General features: G+C 36.4%; 2 protein-coding genes across 2 annotated transcripts in view; one reads left to right on the top strand and one right to left on the bottom strand.

Annotated features, from left to right (window-relative positions):
• The window catches only part of LOC133524490 (phosrestin-2-like), a 129,573-nt gene that overhangs the window by 17,844 nt on the left and 96,398 nt on the right, over positions 1 to 15,331 (bottom strand). The gene's annotated exons all lie outside the window — the stretch shown is intronic.
• LOC133524514 (estradiol 17-beta-dehydrogenase 8) overlaps positions 1 to 15,331 on the top strand; it is a 229,910-nt gene that overhangs the window by 173,110 nt on the left and 41,469 nt on the right. The gene's annotated exons all lie outside the window — the stretch shown is intronic.

Raw genomic sequence — 15,331 nt, 5'->3', positions numbered from 1 at the left:
TTTTTAAGCTCCGTTAAGTTTGGGGTATGTCTAAGTATATTAAATTTAAGAAAACTGAATGGCATATTCTTCCTTTCTTTCGTAAAAAGTAATTAGGGTAACGGCGGCTATTAACGCGGGTATCAAAATCGACGTCTAACACCGCGGTGTTTACAAATACGCATTTTGCAAGCAAACAGATCTATTCTCTAAGAAATAAAGCATACACAAAACAAGCTCATTCATTGGTCTATCGTGCCCATTAGTGTGCATTTGTGTGAGTCTAACAAAAAACTCGCGATTCGTCAGTTTGTGCGACGGCGGCGCAAGAACCGGTTGTTCCATACAGACGCGTGACTCCACAGGTAAGTGCACTCCAATCTTACTTAGTGTTTTACGTAATAGTTATGGCAAATAAACTAGTGCAATGCCTTTTAAGAGGTTGTGTATTGTTTTCTACACGATTTTGAATTACTTTTAACTTAGTTTTTGACCGGGAAACCGTTTAAAATTGAAAATAAAATACAGCGGTGATAGGCGCCAATTACTTCTGTAGTAAGTAATTCCGTGGTATGCCACGTTAATAGAAAAAGTGGTAGTTTTGTTATTTACTCTTTAGTTTTGGTACAAATTATCAATTTTATAATTTCTTTTATTTATTCCAATCTTGATCTATTCACGCTATTAAAGAGCTATTTCCGTGGTATGGAAAGTATTCAACTAACCCTTAATTTTTAACAAAAACTTCAGCACCGATTTCCTTGTTTCTATGGGAACCCTTAATCTGTCAACTTTTTTTTATTTTGAGTTAAAACCTAAAATTTACTTGCCAGTTATGTGATTTTGTCTTTACAAGAAGCTTGTAATATACGTGTTTGATTTGATTTGAAAAAACATCTGTGTTTTATTATTTTTATGGGTCGGAATTAGGTTTAATTAAACTCCAAATTAAGCCTATTACCGATGGTATGATCAGATTACCCTCGGTAATAGAATGTATAGAAATCTATTACCGACCCAGAGAAATATCGAATGGGTCGGTAATAGGCTCTTAAAGAGTTATCTATTACCGAGTGACTATTTGGTATTGTATTGAAATATCGCATTTAGGGTACCGCAAGTACAGATTTCGTTGATAAAATTTAGACTTCAGTTATCATTATCAGATTTAAATTCTTCTGTTTTCTGATTCAGTTATTACTCTGACAGACAAGGAAGGGTACCCAACTGCCGGACAATTCTGATTAGTTTTTTTTTATATAATTTTATTTATACAGTAGTCCAAAATCTCAGACATGATTTTTTTTAGCTATAAAAATCAGCAATAAGAAAAGTACTGTGATTTGTTAGTTATAAACGGGTAAATTATAACACATAATATGTGAGAGACTTTATTTAACTTAATTACCTTATCAAAAATATTAGAATTAAAAATTTTCATGTTTTTATATATAGTCGAAATTTTATAATGTGGACGTTTACCATTTCACTGTGGTAAACTTTCACTCAGGTGGTAAACGTCCAGCTTATAAAATTTTGACTATAATTTACGCCGTGCCTTATGAGAAAATGTTACTTACTTGTTTTTTTTGTGCAGCTAATTATGTCAGTAAGACAAACTCTTATCAATCTTTATAGCATTTAAAAATTACTTTATCTAATAACAGGCAGGCCTATTTGTCATATACGTCCTTAGTAAAACTTTACTACCAATAATTTTTGTTGTTTTACATGTAAAACATTCAACTTATAACTTGTTATACAGGTACTCGTGGGTACTTGGTAAGTTAACTATTTAATAGTATTTGATTGTGCCAAAGTGTAATTATAATCTCTTCGAATATATCTCTTATTTTTAAACATACTCCTATAGTTTTATTTTTTATTTTTGTGTCATTATTAAACTTAATGACACAAAAATAACATACAGAACCCACGTCGTTATTATTGTTTTAACCCTCGGTATTAGGTTTCGAATTTTGAGTTTGGTTTCTGTTAACGAGTGCAGAAAAATCATGCCAATTGTACCCTCGGTAATGAAATCTCAATTCGCGATAATAGAATCACAGCCTGTCCCTTGCCACGGTAATAGAAGATTTGGTCATTTTGGCTTCAAAAAATATTTTAATACATATAATAACCCAAAATGCATCCAAAAACGTGTGAAACGGAAAGTTCATTCAATGCTCTGATGAAAAAAAAAATTCCTGGCTGTTAGACAGCATTGATACCCTTAATTTTTGGATCTCTTTTGAAAAGTTCCTTAACTACCACGGTAATAGGTGCCTTTACCCTAATAACGTTGTTATTATACGGACATTATATTTAAATCCACCAAAGAATTAAAAACTATGACATATCAATGACATTTCGAATATCGATCGTCCGAGATAGTACTTGCGTTTAGTAGCAAATGTATAAACTCGTACTAATCAATATGTAAACAATAAACATATCTTAATGTATGTTAACACGCTCGTATGAGCCTTATTGGATAAAAGTAAATCATTGATTATCTCCAAAATTTAGTTAATTAGAATATCAGTTTATTTGAGAAAGTTACTTAATTTAAGCTCAGGAATGCACCCTTGAAATTAACAGACTTTAGAGTCTCCAGCAAGCTCGTTTCTGCATACAAACGTAGTTACGCTCTCATTTCATATCGACTAGCTAGATTGCTCTGAAACTTTGTACTTACAATAGTATAGGGTATATCTATGCCTGTTATCAGTTTATGAAGCTTCAGATACCATACTTAAAAATTACAGCAAGTTTTTCATACAAAACTTGTTTTTGCTCTATTTCGTTTGTTTTATAAGCTATATGAACTAATTACAGGACTAGATATACCTCCTGTCATTATATGTGCAAAGTTTTATTACAATCCAACACTTAGTTTTAAAATGAGAATGAAACTCCGTTTGTATGGGAAGGTGAAATTCGGCCGACTTTGCTGGGGACCGTAAGCCGTAGACGTAGCCTAAGGCAGAAAAAATATGTATTTTCCCGACCTCATTGATATTCAGTTGAATAATAAGTGTCAGCTCAATTCTTTCCCGAGAATTGACATTTATTTCAATACCAGTGTTATTTCCGTGCCAAGGAAACACTACAATCCGTTTCGATCTTTTTGAGGTCACCCAATTTTAAGCGCGAAAATATCAGGAGAGATGATTGTTAATATTTTTTTTGAAATATTTTCCTTTTACAATTTTCCTTAATTGTGAAGATGGGATATGTATTTTGAGTGTTTGTGATGTTATCAAAGGTTAGGTTAGATTAAGCGAGAATGTAATCTTTATCAAAATCGAATATGTCATAAAGTAATTATAGGGGTGTGACGTTATAAATTAGAAAATATTTTTTACTATTCTTGATTATGTCTGCAAAGGCTATACTCGTACACCGTGTTTTTAGGGTTCCGTACCCAAAGGGTAAAACCGGACCCTATTACCTATTTAATAAACTCCGCCTTAATAGACTCCGCTGTCCGGCCGTCCGTCTGTCACCAGGCTGTATCTCATGAACCGTGATACTAGGTATCATATATAGCAAGCCTAGCCGTTTTGTCCATACATGTCATTTTGTCCGTATTTCCCCTACGCTTGAAACACAACCTTTTTCCGGCAGTCACCTAAAATTTTTTTATGAATATCGAAGGTAATGAATTGTTGACTTCCATACGAAATAGGTAGTTAATTTTACACGAGTGGTCACTCAAGTATCCTAGTTATCGAGGTGGAAAATTGTCATACGTAACATGTCTAAAGAGACCACCTCCCTCTCCCAAAAGGACGTATTAATAGAAGAGGTTAATAGCCACAGACATGTAACTTAATAGATCCCGAATATTGTGATTTGTAAAAACAAGTGGGTATTGTCACTAGAGTATTTTTAGAAAAGCTTTCAATTGTGTCTCAATAGAGAAACATTAACCAAGCGGAGACGGTTTATCTGATTTCTTAGACGCTTTCCGTTAAATTAAATAAACACCTATCTCTTGTGTTTAATTTATTAAGTAGTTGTACAACAGATTAAAATAGGATAAAATGACCTTACAATAAATTAACAAATCAAATCTTGCTTTAAAGTAGAAATTTATTGGCTACAAAGTGTCACATTTCTCTGGACAAAAGCCTTCAGTGCGATTGCAAAATTTGACCTATTGAATTAAAACAATATGATACTTATAGGTAATTTTTCACTTTGTGTCGCATAATCAGACGCTGTATACTTTTTATTTCGTAATTGTTCACATTATAATATCCTCACACTATTCCATAAGAAAATCTAAAACAACGTTATCAAAAACTATTTTATAAGGTTACAAAGTTTTCTTTGACAATCCACCTCTATTTCAAATTCTCTTTGGTTATGGTCAAAAATACCACATCTCGCCTAAAATTAGTCCTGCATGCTCCAGTAGTCCTTCAAACGTCCCGCGTCTTCATTGACATATTATAATTTGCATTATGAACGCTCAAGCGGGTGTCCCGTTTCCGAAAGGCGTCATTGGTAGGCGCCGAACATGGGTACGAGTATTTAGGCTAGCACAGTCAATTTCATAATATACTGTGAGCTGTAAAAAAGAACAATTTTGAACCAGAAGCAAAATACCTAAGATATATGATTATTGCGTTACTGACAATTAAAAGTAAGAAATAATCTCTTGACTTTTTGTTGGTTTTAAAATAGTGCAGTCAAGTGTAAAAATATAGGTGTACACATCTTACTCAAAAATATGTCCCATAGCATCTTGTTCGAGTGTAATAAGAGCGTAGTACCATATTTATGAGACGATTTATTCGATACATATTTTTGCACTTGACTGTACATTGTGTATTGGACGGTAAAGCTGGTAAACAAGTATTTATGAAGTTCGCAATTCTTCTGCCGTCCGTGCAAACGCCCGTGGCACACAACGCTTTTCATCACACTTGTGAGGAAATCCTAACCCCCTTATTCATAAACGTCTGCTAAAGTTAACAAGCCGCTAATAATCGTTTGTCCCTTTCCATCATACCAATATGTCGGAAAGGGACAAACGATTATTAGTGGCTTGTCAACTTTAGTAGACGTTTATGAATAAGGGGGTAAATTTTTAGCGAAATAATTCTTAAATACGGTGACATTTCGAATATTCGTCTGCCATATTATCATTTTTGACAGGTTAGGCATCGAAGGAACAGATCTACCGACATTCAGCCACGATTGGAAATTGTGTAAAAGTATTTCAAACGGCTATTAAATGAATCAAATCAAATATTTTTAAACATACACTAATAATTATATGTTCATCTGCCTACTACTCTGGGAAATAGGCGTGATCATATGTATGTATACACACGTATATGTATACAATACAGATGTATTGTGAAAGTCAAACTCATTTATACATCTTGCGTAGAAATTGAGTAGATGATAGAAAAAAAACATAATAAAATAATGTGACATCAAATCCCAAACTTTAATTACATTCCAAGCGTACTAGAACCTGGCACCCATGTGGATCTCATATTTTCCGGCGAAGTCAACAACGACACATACCTATTCTTAATATTGAACTTATAATTTTTTTTAATTCTATTTATTGACAATAACAATATACATAATGGATATATACAGATGATTACTATAACTAGCTTATATCTAAAATAGGCCCTTGAGGCATTGTACCAAGGATGCTGGCGGCATTTCCTCGTTGTATCGCAATACTGATACGTTGTGCGAGGAAGCCGCCAGCTCTTCGGTCACCAGTTACGTCAACCAGACGTTTCGCGATTTCTCCAAAAAACTTGTGCGCGCTGGGACCCCATGGACCTAGAGTTTCAAATAAAATATAATATTGAACTAGGTTCTCATTTCACTTTTTTTTTTAAATTTTGATAAATATATTTTATAGATGGCCGAGGGATCAGACGAGTATTTTTAAAAAGGTATGTTTTCTCCGCGCGACGGTCATGTCTTCTGTCGTAAGTTTAGCGACACGCGCCATAACCTTTTATTTCCTTCTAATTTCCTGGCATTATCCCCCCCCCCACAAACTTTTTAGACCGGTCCCCACTTTTTACTAAAAGCCATTGCAATAATAGCTTGAACTCAAGGCGTAATATTGAATCGGGAACGCATGTTTATCCAAAATGGAAAATCTGTATATGTTGCTACTTAATCTACAATATGTATTTTTGATGTAACCTCAAACTTTAACTAGAAGTAGGTTTTAATGTTATAAAATAATTATGAAAGATTTTTTTTTTATTTTTTTTTTCTGTGGCAATGTATTGCGTACAATGTGATCACTTGTGACAGTTGTGACGTTGCGTAGTTAAATGCGACGTTTTGAGTTAAAACAAAGTAGTGATACATTGCTTGCTTATTATTTTATGTGCAACTATAAAAGTCGTCTATTTTTTATAAAACCTATGTAAGTGTATTTTTAAAGCCTACACTAACTACACTTTCATGATGCGGTCGTATCAAAAATACACGCTGTTTATTTATTGTTTAAACTTCAAAGATTCTCTAAACCTATCAGCGCTGTGGCTTTTACTTCAACAGTTCCAATAGCAAGTATTAGGTAAACATAATGTATTTGTGCTTTAGTGTGGAATAGATAACATTATCCATTACTTACCTTCCAAAATAATTTGAGAGCCTTGTTTCATGTTATTAATTATGTATACAGGGTGATTCATGAGACGTGAGCTGGACTAAGACTACACAATCAGTAAATGTTAATGAATCGTTCACCATCATATTTAAGTAAAACAGTCACGCTTTTTATCTGTTATTTAACTTTTTCTTAAGGACAAATATGATTATCTACAATCATGGACACCCTACAACAATTAATTAACAAACATAAAACCTCTTTAACCGTTATGACAGCACTTTGATTACGAAGAAAATAAAATGTCACACTTGAGTGAGATACGATTTTATAAAAGTAACCAGACTCCGATGACATTCAATTTGTCACTTATTATGGATAAAACAAAGAGGGTGACCATAGATATCGTAAATAAAATAAAACTCTTTTTTTGAACAGTAAAAATTTAACTAACGTTAATCTCACAAATACTGGTACGAAACAGTTGCTGATAATTTACCGAATATGCAGGCTTGATCCTGCTCACGTCTCCTGAATCATCCTGTATAGTACGAGTATATAACATGTAACGTAAAATTTGATCAAGATATTCTGTGGTTTTGCGATTTTAACACGTGTAGGCCTTACAATTATGGACTTTTGAAATCCGATGTTAGAATTCAATACCTGAATAGTAAATACAACAAATATCTGCATTAATAACAGTTTTCGTTGTAATTTTTTATATATAAAACGGAGCTAAAGTTCCAATACCCGAATTCTGATATTTCGATCTTGTCCCTCTATAATTCCGGAATTGATGATTATATTGTCTTAATTAATGATTACACTGTCTTAATTATTGATTATACTGATAAATTATATATCTGGTTTTTTTCTATATACTACGTCAGTGGCAAATAAGCATACCCGCCTGATGAAGTCTCTGTAGCCTATGTACGCCTGAAACTCCAGAGGAGTTACATAATATGCGTTGCTGATCCTAACACTTCGCACCCTCGTTGAGATCTGGCAACCTTACTCACCGGGAGGAATACAACATTATGAGTGGGTATAGTGTTATTTGGCTGCGGTTCTCTGTAAGGTAGAGGTACTTCCCAATTGGGCTCTGCTCTAGAGCTGGAATGACATCCGCTGTGCTGTGCCCTACCACACTAAGCGAGATGACATTAACAATGCCCATACCGCTCTTTTGGACGTAGCTTAACGACGTACCCGGGTCTAAATTTATGACCTGTGTATATTGAACTTGCAAAATAGTTACTGCTGAGGACGCGATAAACATCAAATCTAATTTTAATAAGTTTAAGTGTTTCATATTGGATTGGATTGTTTCCTGGATTGGAATTGACAGGTCGAATAGACCCGAAAGTTTAATTTACCGACTCAATACTCTTTATTGCATACCTACCCTTGTTTTCATCAACGGATGCCTTTCTTAAAATACGCGCTATACGGTGCGACCGGATTGACAATTTCTAAATAGGTATCTCTATTTGTCAATGTAATTAAACCAATTTGGTGTGAAATAATGACTCGAATAATATTATTTATTGATTTAAACTTTATTGGACTAAAGAAAATTTATCGTGCAAAAGGCGGACTTAATGCCAAAAGGCATTCTCTACCAGTCAAACTTAAGGCAAAGCAGAAAGATTGTGGGCGGTGCTACTACTAGGTACTATTAATAAAAATAACACAAGCTTATCTAAGATTTAACATACATAAGCAACAAAATACATTACACAATACAAATAATACTTACAATATATACTTAATTACTAGAATAAGCCCTTGCATATGGCTTTTCTGGATCTGCAGAAGGCTTTCGACAGCGTACCGGTAATCTGGTGGGCTTTGAAGGAGAAGAATGTGCTACAAACCTATATTGATATTATCCAAGACCACAACTCGGAATCCATAAGGACCGCCGTTGGCGATACCCACCCATTCCCGATCACAGTTGGCGTTCACCAAGGGTCAGCCATAAGTCCTTTTCTGTTCAGCGTAGTGCTAGACGTTGTTTCGACGAAAGTCCACGAACCATCCCCGTGGCTTATGATGTACGCTGATGACCAGGCCCCGTACATTTCATGCCATTGACGTAAAAATGACGTAATTTACTGTACAGGGAGTTTATTACAACACTACAAATTTAGATAACTTACCTATTGACGCGTAGAAAAGTAAATACTTGTTACGTAAAATACACTGTTAACAATAAAAAAATATATACCTAGTTGAGTGACAATAAAATGAAAGTCAGACGTTTCTGTACTGATTGTCAAGAATCTATACCAGTTAACTAAAGATGACAAATTGTTAATTATTAGAAAATACTAATTGGACTTATACTCTATCTATCTATCGTGACGTCATTTTTTCGTGAACGGCATGAAATGTACGGGCCCTGCTGATGACATTGCACTGACTGTGACTGAATCCACTATTTAAGTAATCGCTGATTCTCATACGAAAGATTAAACATCTCGTCACAATCGGGGCGTGTAGCGCGCCCTTAAATGATCAATACTCATGTACGTCGTGCTCTGCGTGTGTAATAGACCCTAGGGTGCAATTTGCGAACGCGAGGGAATAGGGTACTCTACGAAGTAAACGGTAGGGGTTGATCGCCATCGATCTACTTAGTTGATTTTATGACTTCGATTTGCCGTTTGAATTTTTAAAAGGAATTGGAACTGGATTTAGGGCTACACACTAGCGTTTTTTCAGCGTCAGCGTCTAGTCAACTCTATGGCTGCTGCTCAGAGGCGGCGCTAGGCGTGGGCGACGTGGGCCACCGCCTACGGCCTCGCGTCCCGAGGGGCCTCGCGCCTCAAATAAAGGGCCAATTACATCCACATGCAAACGGGCCCGATGTTGGACTCGACGTGACCGACGCACTGTGGGCTGAAATTCGGCTCTCATTGACATAGAAACCGAAGTTGTTATTTTTATGTTTTTTTTTATTGAAATAGGTTTTGCCCAGCATTGTTATGGTAACCTATGAATTTTAGACGATTTGCGCCAACTGTGCTATTTTCCATAGCGCTGACTAGACGCTAGTGTGGGGTGGGCCTTAGACTAATCAATGGTGGATCTTTCCTAGATTCAGACCAAGAGAACTTAGCAGCGATTTTGATAGCCCAGGCAGTGACAATGTTATTTTAAACGTCAAATATTTATGTAATTATACGTTTACTTGACACTTGCACAGGCTGGGCTATTAAAATCGCTGCCGACTTAGCTTGGTCTGACTTTAACAGATTTAGATTAAATATTTAGTAGATTATGCCTGTCTATGTATAGGGAAAGGCCGAGAAATCACGAACGGTTAATGGCGAACGCAGCTGTTTCACTTGGTTAGAAAGAGGTAACGTTAACAAAGAGATATCGTATTGCAGTCGACACGTACAAATTGCCAAAAATACGTATACACATATAGACCTTATATTAAAGTATTGTGTACATATTTTTGGCACTTTGTCAGTGTCGATATTTAATACCTTGAATGTACAGTCAACCAATTTGAATCTTAGGCCACTATAGAACCTTGTCGCTTTAACTAGTCTATACATGACATGCATCACTCAATAAGCACTGTCGTAGAAGTCATTATGACATGGTTCTATGGTGGCCTAGGAATCAAATTGGTTGACCGTACATATTCATCTTAATTCACTGTACAACAACAATAAGGTACAAATAAAAAATAGGAATATTTTATATGGTGGGTCTTACGAGGATAAAGGAGGTGATCTGTAGTAAGCAACATATAGGGGGTGTCACACTGCCGACGACGACGCAACGGCGGTACAATGGTGCGGTTTGCTCCGTATCTTCCTCCGAAACTGCGGTGCACGACGTACCGCGTTTATGCACGAAAATACGTACGGTACTACAGAGCTGAGTTCGACATACCCTGCCGCCCGCACCTACGTCCGAGAGCGCGAACCGTCGTGCGATTCGCACCTTCGCACGGAGAGGCGGAGCTAATGTGTTATAACATGGGGTTTTTGCATACAAGTAAATAAATAATTATTGGACATTCTTAGACAAATTGACTAAGCCCCACAGTTAGCTCAAGATGGATATGTTGTGGATACTCAGACAACGAAATACATACAAAACACTCATGACTCGTCAGGCACAAATATTCGTGTTCATCACACAAACAAATGCCCTTACCGGAATGCGAACCCAGGACTACTGGCTTCATAGGCAGGGTCACTATCCACTAGGCCAGACCGGTCGTCTGATTTAACCTTTACTATGTTTGAGAGCAATCCGAAATGACGATGGCTCCTGGAGGATCCGGCAAAAAGCCGAGATCGAGGAGTTGGTGGCTGAGCCCAGTATCATCGCCGTAACAAAATCCCACAGACTTCGCTGGCTCGATCACCTACTCAGAATGGGGGAGGATCGGGCAGTCAAGGAAGCGTACTTGGGGCTACCAACCGGCCGTCGACCGATGGAGGGCCCCAGGTACCGCTGGTGTGATGTCGTGGAGGCGGACCTGCGTCGGCTGAATGCCAATTCTTGGCAGGAAACCGCATTCTCTCGTTTCGGAGGCCAAGATTCTTTTTGGATCGCTGAGCCAAAGCAGTCAGTCAGTCAGTCATGTCATGTTCGAGAGCAATGCTTCATGTATTTTCAACTTAATAATGAAGTTGTCATGATTGCTATATAAATGGCATTTTTTTGATGAAAGATTCCACAGTACAAAGTTCAAAACCGCATCAACCGACGCCGCTCCGAGGTGCGGAGCAGTGTGATTACCGCATCGCAGGTAACTTAATTTAAAGGTATTGCTCGTAAAGAGACGCGGAAAACTCCTATAATAAATACGGGTCTATGTTTTTCCCTTGCCCTTTACGGAATTTGTTTCCCGCCCCCAATTTTCATAAATAAATAGGGTAAATGCGTTTGTAAATACTGAAATAAATAGAACAAATTTGTTTGTACAGAATTCTGGTGGAATTGAAGGTGTACGTAGACAAAGTCCATTCGAGTTTTTCAAGATGTGTCAAGTAAACGGACGGCGAAAAAAACGAACGAGAAAGTGCTACAAATTATTGGAGAGAGGAAAAATCTACTGAGGACCATAGAGAATAGGCGAGGCAAAATGATAGGCCACTTGATAATATACGAAACTTTCTTTAATACTATTTTAGAAGGCAAGATAGAAGCTAGAAGAGGAAGAAGAAAACCACAAGCAAGCTACACGCAGCAACTAAAAGGAAAAGAAAATGTCGTATCTTACAGGGACCTAAAGAACTTAGGCAAGAACCTCGAAAACTGGCGTCTACTCCACCGACAAGAGCCATGCTCTTAAATGATAAAAATGGCCCTTGAAACGCGAGTCCGACTCGCACTTGGCCGGTGTTTGACGTTTAAATCGGACTCCCGGAGTGATTACTGTGCAAATGGCGTCGAATTTAAGCCTTTTAATTTTAGAAATGTTGGGGTATTTTCGGGCGCGGAATAAGAGACGAAAAGAAAGTGATAAATCTAATTTGTCTGTGCTTTATTGAATTCAGAAATAGAACCAGATTAGTCTATTTTAGGTCTGTTACGTCAGCAGAGTCGAAAGACAGGGTCGCTAATACGAAACTGTAATTTAGACTCTAAATTCAAAACTGTTGCAAGCAAAAACTCATTCGCGAGCATACTATAAAATAAGTTAAATAAGCGATTATATCATGGATGTTTCGCAATGATAACGTCCTGCATTAGCAATATAATGCATCCAATTTCTATAAGAAAGTACTGAATGTTTATTTTTTTCTTTTTATAGTTCATATTAATTTAAATCGTATTTTTATTTATTTAATGCAGCATAGTAATAAAATGTAATGTTTTGAAAAGATGTATCCCGCCGCATTTCTTGCCGGTCCCATATTGGGATACTCTCCTACAATTTAGCGGGGATTTAAATCTTCTCAGGTCAGAGGTGTAGGGTTAGAGCCAGCGCAGCTTTATTTGACGTCCATAAGCGCATTGTAATATGCCTACTTGGAAAATATACTTCTCTTAACTGTACGTACCTTTTGTTCAGTTCTCTAATAAATACTTTCTGTAATCATAAGGAAATAAATAATTGAGCATTCAGTGCCCTAAAAAAAGGTAACTAACGCAAGCAGAATTATTTTTCGAAACAAGCAAAATGTTTGAGAATCTTTCATCTGACTCCGTAGTCGTGTGAAAATGAGTGAAGTTGATACATATAGGTACAGTGTTTCAAGTTTCAAATTCAGGCGAAATCGAAAGAAAAACTTTATAACATGATTTTCAAGATGTCACATTTCACGCCTACTCTCTTTCAAGATAACGTAACAATGCTGAGGAAATGGAGTGTGTATCAAACAAATAAAAGTTTGGTGAATTGCAAGTATATTTCGCGAGATATTATTAATATTCAATAAACCGTGTGTAGATCCAATACGGGCAATAAATCAAACCATACATAGAATTTTCCCGTGTACTCGTGAATTAAGAAGTTTTTTCAGTTACTCTTAATTATGACCTCGTAATTATTTTTTGATTTACTGAACAACAAAGTAATGCAAACATTACGAGACAATCATGACGTGACATTACGAAATACGAGCTTTTTATAACACAATTTGTGTGATGCTCGACATTGCAGGCCGAATTATTTTGTATGGTTAATATAAAAATTTATATTAACCCTTTCTGTACGGGGACTTGGAACGCCTAGCGCCGCCTCAATACGGGCATGTCTTTGCGAGAGTCGGCGGTTAGACATATTTTCACTTACGTGTATTTTCTGAAATATAACAGCTGTGCGGTTTAAATTTTGTACACACATTAAAAACATTATGCACTTTTGATAACTACTACTCACTTATAATCACTAGTACTTTATATTTCACGCGTAATATCTCTCACTAAAAAAAGTATAAATGTAAGTTACTACAAGCGATTTTAACTATTGTTAGTTTTGTAAATATTAGTTTATGATATTTTGAATAGAACAAGGCCTTGAAATGATAATAATTATTAACAAAATGCAAAAATATCAACCGTTTTAGCGCAACATAAAAACACGACTGCCATTTGAATAAAATAGTGAAGTGCACCTATCGATACAGTTGTCGATATTTATCTGTACTGCTCAAGGGTAAAAATAAAAAAGTGTAGCAGAGATCATTACTATTTTAATCTTAAGAACATATTATTATTATTTATTACCATACACTGTAATATAATCCAATTTTATAACTTATTTTTATAATTATTCTATAAATCACGAAATTTACAACTATAACACTTGCAACTTGCAACTAGCCTAACTACTAAAACTCGATAAAATATAAAACAACACTATTTGCCGCCATATTGAGTTACTTTTTCTGCACTCGTGGAGTACGGGTGTCAACCCCAGTTGACAGAAAAATGCGGGATTTTTAAATAAATATTTTGTTTTAACGCCATCTACCAGAATGTTTTGCCATTTTTTTCTTTGAATCTATACTAATGCTACTACTAAATATCATCGTTATTACCAACATATAAGGTCTAAGTTGGTTGAAAAAAAATTTTAAACTTCGTCCTTGTTTCGATCAACTATAGTTGACACCCGTACTACAGTGATGATGCCTAATTGGCAACTCTGGTTGTCACCCGTACAGAAAGGGTTAATAATATTTTAATTGAATTTAAAGGTTTGCCCGTATTGAATTTACACACCGTATTACCGACGCGATCATACCTAACGTTCAATAAGGGACCGTACGTGTTGAGGGTCTGCCATCTTTTGGCCTGAATCGGAACCATGAACATGTAAATTTACACGTCCCGCATTTTCTTGTGCATAGTAGGTTCTGCCATCTTGTGAGCTACATCGGAACATTAAACATTACATTTACGCCTCGCGCCAAAAATCTGACGGCTCCTGTGCTGCCTCCTACAGTTCATGCACGCTCCCTATACGTTACTCATTATAACAAGCAAATTCACAGTGTCAGCGCCCGCGCCAAGGCCGATGCAGTAATGACGCAACAGGAATGCAGTTTCTACCGAGGCTCAGAACCGGTTTATAAAATACCGGTAAAAACCGGTGTGTTTCTGTTTTTCTCCGAACTTTTATTCGTTTTAAGAACTTCATTGTAACCTAAAAACCGGTTTATTCGACAAACGACGAAACGGCCAGCCGGTCTGGTGGTGTGCCAAGTAAACTTAAGAACAAATCGGTTTTTAATGCACTTTGATAAAAACTGTTCTCCTAAGGCCCGGTAAAAATGCAGTTTTTCGAGCGGAACCGAAATTAAAAGATTTTCCGCCAAGTACATAATAACGGTTTAGAGATTTAACCGCTTTCCGAGCCTTGGTTTCTACAAACACTTTGTATTTGTATTTATATTTGCAGTTGCGATTAACCCTGATTCTAATAGCAGCTTCATACAAAGCAAAACACGGTAATGTCGATATGAAATGGCTAACGTAGTCATGTTCTGCATGAGGCCCCCGGGGGTTCATTCGGAAACGAAAATAAATCAACCTAGTCCCAAACTAAGCAAAGCTTGTACTATGGGTACTCGGCGCCGATATACATACTTGTAAAATACATATTTATAATATAAATAGAAAACATCCATGACTCAGGAACAAATATCTGTGTTCATCACACAAATAAATGCCCTTACACAGGTCCATCATTTTTATAGGCAGGGTCACAAGGCCAGACCGGCCGCTTGTACAATGCTGCACTCTGAATAA

The sequence above is a fragment of the Cydia pomonella genome, chromosome 1 (assembly GCF_033807575.1).
Source record: "Cydia pomonella isolate Wapato2018A chromosome 1, ilCydPomo1, whole genome shotgun sequence".
In the NCBI taxonomy this organism is placed as follows: domain Eukaryota; kingdom Metazoa; phylum Arthropoda; class Insecta; order Lepidoptera; family Tortricidae; genus Cydia; species Cydia pomonella.
Note: the sequence above shows the minus strand (reverse complement) of the source record. Positions and strands in the feature narration are given on the sequence as shown.